This window comes from Vipera ursinii, assembly GCF_947247035.1.
Source record: "Vipera ursinii genome assembly, contig: SUPER_Z_unloc_1, whole genome shotgun sequence".
Taxonomy (NCBI): Eukaryota; Metazoa; Chordata; class Lepidosauria; order Squamata; family Viperidae; genus Vipera; species Vipera ursinii.
Window position 1 is genome coordinate 623,402 of NW_028148449.1, and position 7,500 is coordinate 630,901.

Below are 7,500 nucleotides of genomic sequence, written 5' to 3' on the forward strand. Positions count from 1 at the left end.
AAGGACAAGTGTTGGAAGGGAGCTCGGAGGTCATCTAGTCCAGCCCCCCCCTGCTCGAGCAGCAGACCCTGACACAATCATAGAAGGACAAGCGTTGGAACGGAGCTCGGAGGTCATCTAGTCCAGCCCCCCTCCTCCAGCGGGAGAGCCTGACAGAATCACGAAGAGTGGGAAGGGAGCTCGGTGGTCATCTAGTCCAGCCCCCTGCTCGAGCAGGGGAGTCTTACAGAATCACAGAAGGACAAGTGTTGGGAGGGACCCGGGAGGTCATCTAGTCCAGCCCCCCTCCTCCAGCGGGAGACCCTGACAAAATCATAGAAGGACAAGAGTTGGAAGGGAGCTCGGAGGTCATCTAGTCTAACCCCCTCCTCCAGCGGGAGAGCCTGACAGAATCACGAAGAGTGGGAAGGGAGCTCGGTGGTCATCTAGTCCAGCCCCCTGCTCGAGCAGGAGAGTCTTACAGAATCACAGAAGGACAAGTGTTGGGAGGGACCCGGGAGGTCATCTAGTCCAGCCCCCTGCTTGAGCAGGAGACCCTGACAAAATCATAGAAGGACAAGGGTTGGAAGGGACCTCGGAGGTCATGTAGTCCAGCCCCCCTGCTCGAGCAGCAGACCCTGACACAATCAGAGAAGGACAAGAGTTGGAAGGGAGCTCGGAGGTCATCTAGTCTAACCCTCTCCTCGAGCGGGAGACTTTGACAAAATCACAGAGTTGGGAGGGACCTCGGAGGTCGTCTAGTCCAGCCCCCTGCTCGAGCGGGAGACCCTGACAGAGTCACAGAGTTGGAAGGGAGCTCGGTGGTCATCTGGTCCACCCCTGCTCGAGCAGGAGAGTCTTACAGAATCACAGAAGGACAAGTGTTGGAAGGGACCTTGGAGGTCATCTAGTCCAGCCCCCTGCTTGAGCAGGAGACCCTGACAAAATCATAGAAGGACAAGTGTTGGAAGGGAGCTCGGAGGTCATCTAGTCCAGCCCCCCCCTGCTCGAGCAGCAGACCCTGACACAATCATAGAAGGACAAGAGTTGGAAGGGAGCTCGGAGGTCATCTAGTCCAGCCCCCCTGCTCGAGCAGCAGACCCTGACACAATCATAGAAGGACAAGAGTTGGAAGGGAGCTCGGAGGTCATCTAGTCTAACCCTCTCCTCGAGCGGGAGACTTTGACAAAATCACAGAGTTGGGAGGGACCTCGGAGGTCGTCTAGTCCAGCCCCCTGCTCGAGCGGGAGACCCTGACAGAGTCACAGAGTTGGAAGGGAGCTCGGTGGTCATCTGGTCCACCCCTGCTCGAGCAGGAGAGTCTTACAGAATCACAGAAGGACAAGTGTTGGAAGGGACCTTGGAGGTCATCTAGTCCAGCCCCCTGCTTGAGCAGGAGACCCTGACAAAATCATAGAAGGACAAGTGTTGGAAGGGAGCTCGGAGGTCATCTAGTCCAGCCCCCCCCTGCTCGAGCAGCAGACCCTGACACAATCATAGAAGGACAAGCGTTGGAACGGAGCTCGGAGGTCATCTAGTCCAGCCCCCCTCCTCCAGCGGGAGAGCCTGACAGAATCACGAAGAGTGGGAAGGGAGCTCGGTGGTCATCTAGTCCAGCCCCCTGCTCGAGCAGGGGAGTCTTACAGAATCACAGAAGGACAAGTGTTGGGAGGGACCCGGGAGGTCATCTAGTCCAGCCCCCCTCCTCCAGCGGGAGACCCTGACAAAATCATAGAAGGACAAGAGTTGGAAGGGAGCTCGGAGGTCATCTAGTCTAACCCCCTCCTCCAGCGGGAGAGCCTGACAGAATCACGAAGAGTGGGAAGGGAGCTCGGTGGTCATCGAGTCCAGCCCCCTGCTCGAGCAGGAGAGTCTTACAGAATCACAGAAGGACAAGTGTTGGGAGGGACCCGGGAGGTCATCTAGTCCAGCCCCCTGCTTGAGCAGGAGACCCTGACAAAATCATAGAAGGACAAGGGTTGGAAGGGACCTCGGAGGTCATGTAGTCCAGCCCCCCTGCTCGAGCAGCAGACCCTGACACAATCAGAGAAGGACAAGAGTTGGAAGGGAGCTCGGAGGTCATCTAGTCTAACCCTCTCCTCGAGCGGGAGACTTTGACAAAATCACAGAGTTGGGAGGGACCTCGGAGGTCGTCTAGTCCAGCCCCCTGCTCGAGCGGGAGACCCTGACAGAGTCACAGAGTTGGAAGGGAGCTCGGTGGTCATCTGGTCCACCCCTGCTCGAGCAGGAGAGTCTTACAGAATCACAGAAGGACAAGTGTTGGAAGGGACCTTGGAGGTCATCTAGTCCAGCCCCCTGCTTGAGCAGGAGACCCTGACAAAATCATAGAAGGACAAGTGTTGGAAGGGAGCTCGGAGGTCATCTAGTCCAGCCCCCCCCTGCTCGAGCAGCAGACCCTGACACAATCATAGAAGGACAAGCGTTGGAACGGAGCTCGGAGGTCATCTAGTCCAGCCCCCCTCCTCCAGCGGGAGAGCCTGACAGAATCACGAAGAGTGGGAAGGGACCTCGGTGGTCATCTAGTCCAGCCCCCTGCTCGAGCAGGGGAGTCTTACAGAATCACAGAAGGACAAGTGTTGGGAGGGACCCGGGAGGTCATCTAGTCCAGCCCCCCTCCTCCAGCGGGAGACCCTGACAAAATCATAGAAGGACAAGAGTTGGAAGGGAGCTCGGAGGTCATCTAGTCTAACCCCCTGCTCCAGCGGGAGAGCTTGACAGAATCACGAAGAGTGGGAAGGGAGCTCGGTGGTCATCTAGTCCAGCCCCCTGCTCGAGCAGGAGAGTCTTACAGAATCACAGAAGGACAAGTGTTGGGAGGGACCCGGGAGGTCATCTAGTCCAGCCCCCTGCTTGAGCAGGAGACCCTGACAAAATCATAGAAGGACAAGAGTTGGAAGGGACCTCGGAGGTCATGTAGTCCAGCCCCCCTGCTCGAGCAGCAGACCCTGACACAATCAGAGAAGGACAAGAGTTGGAAGGGAGCTCGGAGGTCATCTAGTCTAACCCTCTCCTCGAGCGGGAGACTTTGACAAAATCACAGAGTTGGGAGGGACCTCGGAGGTCGTCTAGTCCAGCCCCCTGCTCGAGCGGGAGACCCTGACAGAGTCACAGAGTTGGAAGGGAGCTCGGTGGTCATCTGGTCCACCCCTGATCGAGCAGGAGAGTCTTGCAGAATCACAGAAGGACAAGAGTTGGGAGGGAGCTCGGAGGTCATCTAGTCCAACCCCCTCCTCCAGCGGGAGACCCTGACAGAGTCACAAGAGTTGGGAGGGACCTCGGAGGTCATCTAGTCCAGCCCCCTCCACGAGCGGGAGACCCTGACAGAGTCACAGAGGTGGGAGGGACCTTGAAGGTCATCTACTCTAACCCCCTCCTCCAGCGGGAGACCCTGAGAGAATCACAGAGTTGGGAGGGAGCTCGGAGGTCATCTAGTCCAGCCCCCTCCACGAGAGGGAGACCCTGACAGAGTCACAGAGGTGGGAGGGAGCTCGGAGGTCATCTAGTCCAGCCTCCCTCCTCACACACAGAGAGACAGACACACAAACACACAAAAATAAACGCGCCACGCTTCAGCAATGGAAGACATTCACTCTCGCAGCCAAATGGGGGGGGTAAGGAGACCCCGCCCCCTCCCTTTCATGCCCCGCCCACCTCCGCCTAGAGAAAGGCGATTTCCCCGAAGAGAAGCCGAAGCAGCCCGCAGCCCAACCGGAGAAGCAGCGCGGAGGGGCGGCCGCCACCCCCTCCCAACCCGGCTGGAGAGTTGCTCAGGTGGGTCTCCGTCCGGTCGAGAGGGAGGGAGGGGGGGTCTCCTTACCCCTCCCCCGACAGAATCCCAGAGTCGGAAGGGACCCGGGAGGTCATCTAGTCCAGCCCCCTGCTCGAGCAGGAGACACCCCCCCTGACAGAATCCCAGAGTCGGAAGGGAACTGGGAGGTCATCTAGTCCAGCCCCCTCCTCGAGAAGGAGACCAACCCCCCCCCCGACAGAATCCCAGAGTCGGAAGGGACCTGGGAGGTCATCTAGTCCAGCCCCCTGCTCGAGCAGGAGACCAACCCCCCCCGACAGAATCCCAGAGTCGGAAGGGACCTGGGAGGTCATCTAGTCCAGCCCCCTGCTCAAGCAGGAGACCAACCCCCCCCACAGAATCCCAGAGTCGGAAGGGTCCTGGGAGGTCATCTAGTCCAGTCCCCTGCTCGAGCAGGAGACCAACCCCCCCAAGACAGAATCCCAAAGTCGGAAGGGACCTGGGAGACCATCTAGCCCAGCCCTCTGCTCGTATAGGAGACCCGGGCAGAATCGTGGAGTGGGAAGGGGCCTCGGAGGTCATCTAGTCCGACCCCCTGCTCGAGCAGGAGACACCTGCCCCCCACCCCCCACCCCTTACCCTGGCTGACTCTCTGCCCTTCCCCCACCCCTCAGCTTCGGAGGCTCCAAGTCAGCCTGGGGACCCGGTGCGGCAGTGGCTGATGGGCCAACACCAGGAGAGAGAGAGAGAGAGAGAGGGATGAGGGAGAGAGAGACGGCTGGGGGGAGGGGGAGGCAGAGGGGAGAAGGTGAGATGCTCGAAATGAAAAAAAAAGCCTTCCACGTAGGCAAAAAATAAAATTAAAATTAAAATTAAAAAATCCCCCCTCCCCCGAAGTCCAGCCGAGGAATAACGGATGGAAGCAGGCATCCAAGCTGGAAATCAGCAGGAAAGTTGCCTTCAGAAGTTGTGGGGTGGGGTGGGGGTCCCTTCAACCCTAGTGTCTTTCAAGAAGAGACTGGATAGCCGTTTGTCCGAAAGGGTGTAGGACAGGGTCTCCTGCTTGAGCAGGGGGCTGGACTAGATGACCTCCGAGGTCCCTTCCGTAACTCTTGCCGTCCTATGATTCCAGAAGGCTCTCTCCCACCCACCCCCACCCCCTTCTGGTGCTTTGGAGAACCCTCGCAAACTCCGTCCTTCCTGCTTCGGCAGGGGGTTGGACTACATGACCTCCGAGGTCCCTTTCCCTGCTCTCTCATTCCATGACTCCGTGCAGGGTCTCCTGCCCGAGCAGGGCGCTGGACTAGATGACCTCCGAGGTCCCTTCCCATTCTCTCATTCCACGACTCCGTCAGGGTCTCCTGCCTGAGCAGGGGGGCTGGACTAGATGACCTCCGAGGTTCCTTCCCCGCTCTCTCATTCCACGATTCCGTGCAGGGTCTCCTGCCCGAGCAGGGGGGCTGGACTAGATGACCTCCGAGGTCCCTTCCACCGTTCTCTCATTCCACAACTCCGTCAGGGTCTCCTGCCCGAGCAGGGGGGCTGGACTAGATGACCTCCGAGGTCCCTTCCCCGCTCTCTCATTCCACGACTCCGTATAGGGTCTCCTGCCCGAGCAAGGGGCTGGACTAGATGACCTCCGAGGTCATTTCCCCGCTCTCTCATTCCATCACTCCGTGCAGGGTCTCCTGCCCGAGCAGGGGGGCTGGACTAGATGACCTCCGGGGTCCCTTCCCCGCTCTCTCATTCCACGACTCCGTGCAGGGTCTCCTGCCCGCGCAGGGGGGCTGGACTAGATGACCTCCGGGGTCCCTTCCCCGCTCTCTCATTCCACGACTCCGTGCAGGGTCTCCTGCTCGCGCAGGGGGGATGGACTAGATGACCTCCGAGGTCCCTTCCCATTCCCTCATTCCACGACTCCGTGCAGGGTCTCCTGCCCGAGGAGGGGGGCTGGACTAGATGAGCTCTGAGGTCCCTTCTCCGCTCTCTCATTGCAGGACTCCGTGCAGGGTCTCCTCCCCAATCAGAGGGATGGACTAGATGACCTCCGACGTCCCTTCCCATTCTCTCATTCCACGACTCCATCAGGGTCTCCTGCCGAGCAAGGGGCTGGACTAGATGACCTCCGGGGTCCCTACCCCCGCTCTCTCCTTCCACGACTCCGTGCAGCGTCTCCTCCCCGATCAGAGGGATGGACTAGATGACCTCCGGCGGGTCCCCTTCCAGCTGGGATTCGGGAAGAGTCTGCTGCTTCTCTCCGTCTCTCCGTTTGTGTGTGTGTGTGTGGCGAAAACGGGGGGGGGGGTGGGAACCCGCAGGAAGGCGGAAAGCCTTTCGCTTTTATTTCCCCTCTGCTAGGGTGGGGGGGGGCGGCGGGGAGGGGCCCCCGCGGCCCCGCCCCCCCCAGGACAAAAGGCAGCCGCCGCTTCCGATCCTGCCAGAGAGATCCGGTAGTCGATCGTGGATCGCGCGGGGCTCTCCTCCGCCGCAGAAGCAGCGCAGGTGGGGAGAAATGGGGAGAAATGGGGGGGTCTTCCCAGGTGGGAGGGGGAATGAGGAGGATCCGGACTGGAGGGGGGTCTTTGCTCGGCGGCGCAAGTGGGGAGAAATGGGGAGAAATGGGGGGGTCCGAACAGGTGGGAGGAGGGATGAGGAGTTTCCGGGTGGGCGGGGGTCTTTGCGCGGCAGGGCACAAGGAGGGGCGGGTCGAGGATGTGTGTTTGTCTGTGTGTCTGTGTGTCTGTGTGACTTGTGTGTTTGTGTGTCTGTGTCTGTGTGTCTGTGTGACTTGTGTGTTTGTGTGTCTGTTTGTGTGTGTGTCTGTGTGTTTGTGTGTCTGTGTGTCTGTATGTCTGTGTGACTTGTGTGTCTGTGTGTCTGTGTGTGTGTGTGTCTGTGTGTCTGTGTGTCTGTGTGTCTGTGTGACTTGTGTGTCTGTGTGTCTGTGTGTCTGTGTGTCTGTGTGTCTGTGTGACTTGTGTGTCTGTGTGTGTCTGTGTGTGTCTGTTTGTGTGTGTGTCTGTGTGACTTGTGTGTCTGTGTGTGTGTGTGTGTTTGTGTGTCTGTGTGTTTGTGTGTCTGTGTGTCTGTGTGTTTGTGTGTCTGTGTGACTTGTGTGTTTGTGTGTCTGTGTGTGTGTGTCTGTGTTTTTGTGTGTCTGTGTGACTTGTGTGTTTGTGTGTCTGTGTGTCTGTGTGACTTGTGTGTCTGTGTGTGTGTGTGTTTGTGTGTCTGTGTGTTTGTGTGTCTGTGTGTGTCTGTGTGTGTCTGTGTGTTTGTGTGTCTGTGTGACTTGTGTGTTTGTGTGTCTTTGTGTTTGTGTGTCTGTGTGTGTGACTTGTGTGTTTGCGTGTCTGTGTGTGTGTGTGTGTTGATTCTCGGGCCGGGGAGGGGGTCTTCTTCCAGGTTTCCCCCCCCACACACACTTTCCCTTCCTCGGATCTCCCCAGGGAGGAGGAGGAGGAGGAGGAGGAGGAGGAGGGGGGAGGGAGGGAGGAGCAAAAGGCGAAGAGGGGGGGGCGAGAGGGAGGAGGAGTGGCGACACCCCCTCCCCGTCTCTCTCCCCCCCCCCCGTCCCTTTACGCTGGGGCGGATGGGGGGGGAGGGAAGAGGGGGGTAGGAGGCGAAAGCGCCCCCTCCCCTATTTACCGGGGTGGTGGGGGTGGGGTGATGCGGAGCTTTCTGGAGCGGGGGGGGGCTTTGGGTCTCTTGAAAGCGGAGGGACGGGGTGCAGCCTGCCCCCCCTGCTCCCG

At 59.2% G+C, this 7,500-nt stretch overlaps 1 protein-coding gene and 1 long non-coding RNA gene across 3 annotated transcripts in view; one reads left to right on the plus strand and one right to left on the minus strand.

The window, feature by feature from the left end:
- The window catches only part of LOC310650467, a 376,544-nt gene that overhangs the window by 212,374 nt on the left and 156,670 nt on the right, over window positions 1-7,500 (minus strand). The gene's annotated exons all lie outside the window — the stretch shown is intronic.
- The window catches only part of LOC310650492 (GTPase IMAP family member 5-like), a 7,908-nt gene continuing 6,322 nt past the window's right edge, over window positions 5,915-7,500 (plus strand). The window contains exon 1 of one of the 2 annotated variants that reach the window (XM_083380044.1): window positions 5,915-6,019. The gene's annotated coding sequence lies outside the window, so the exon portion shown is untranslated. Of the gene's footprint in view, window positions 6,020-6,221; window positions 6,251-7,500 lie in introns of those variants that run through there. The other variant, XM_083380043.1, reaches the window with a different exon arrangement.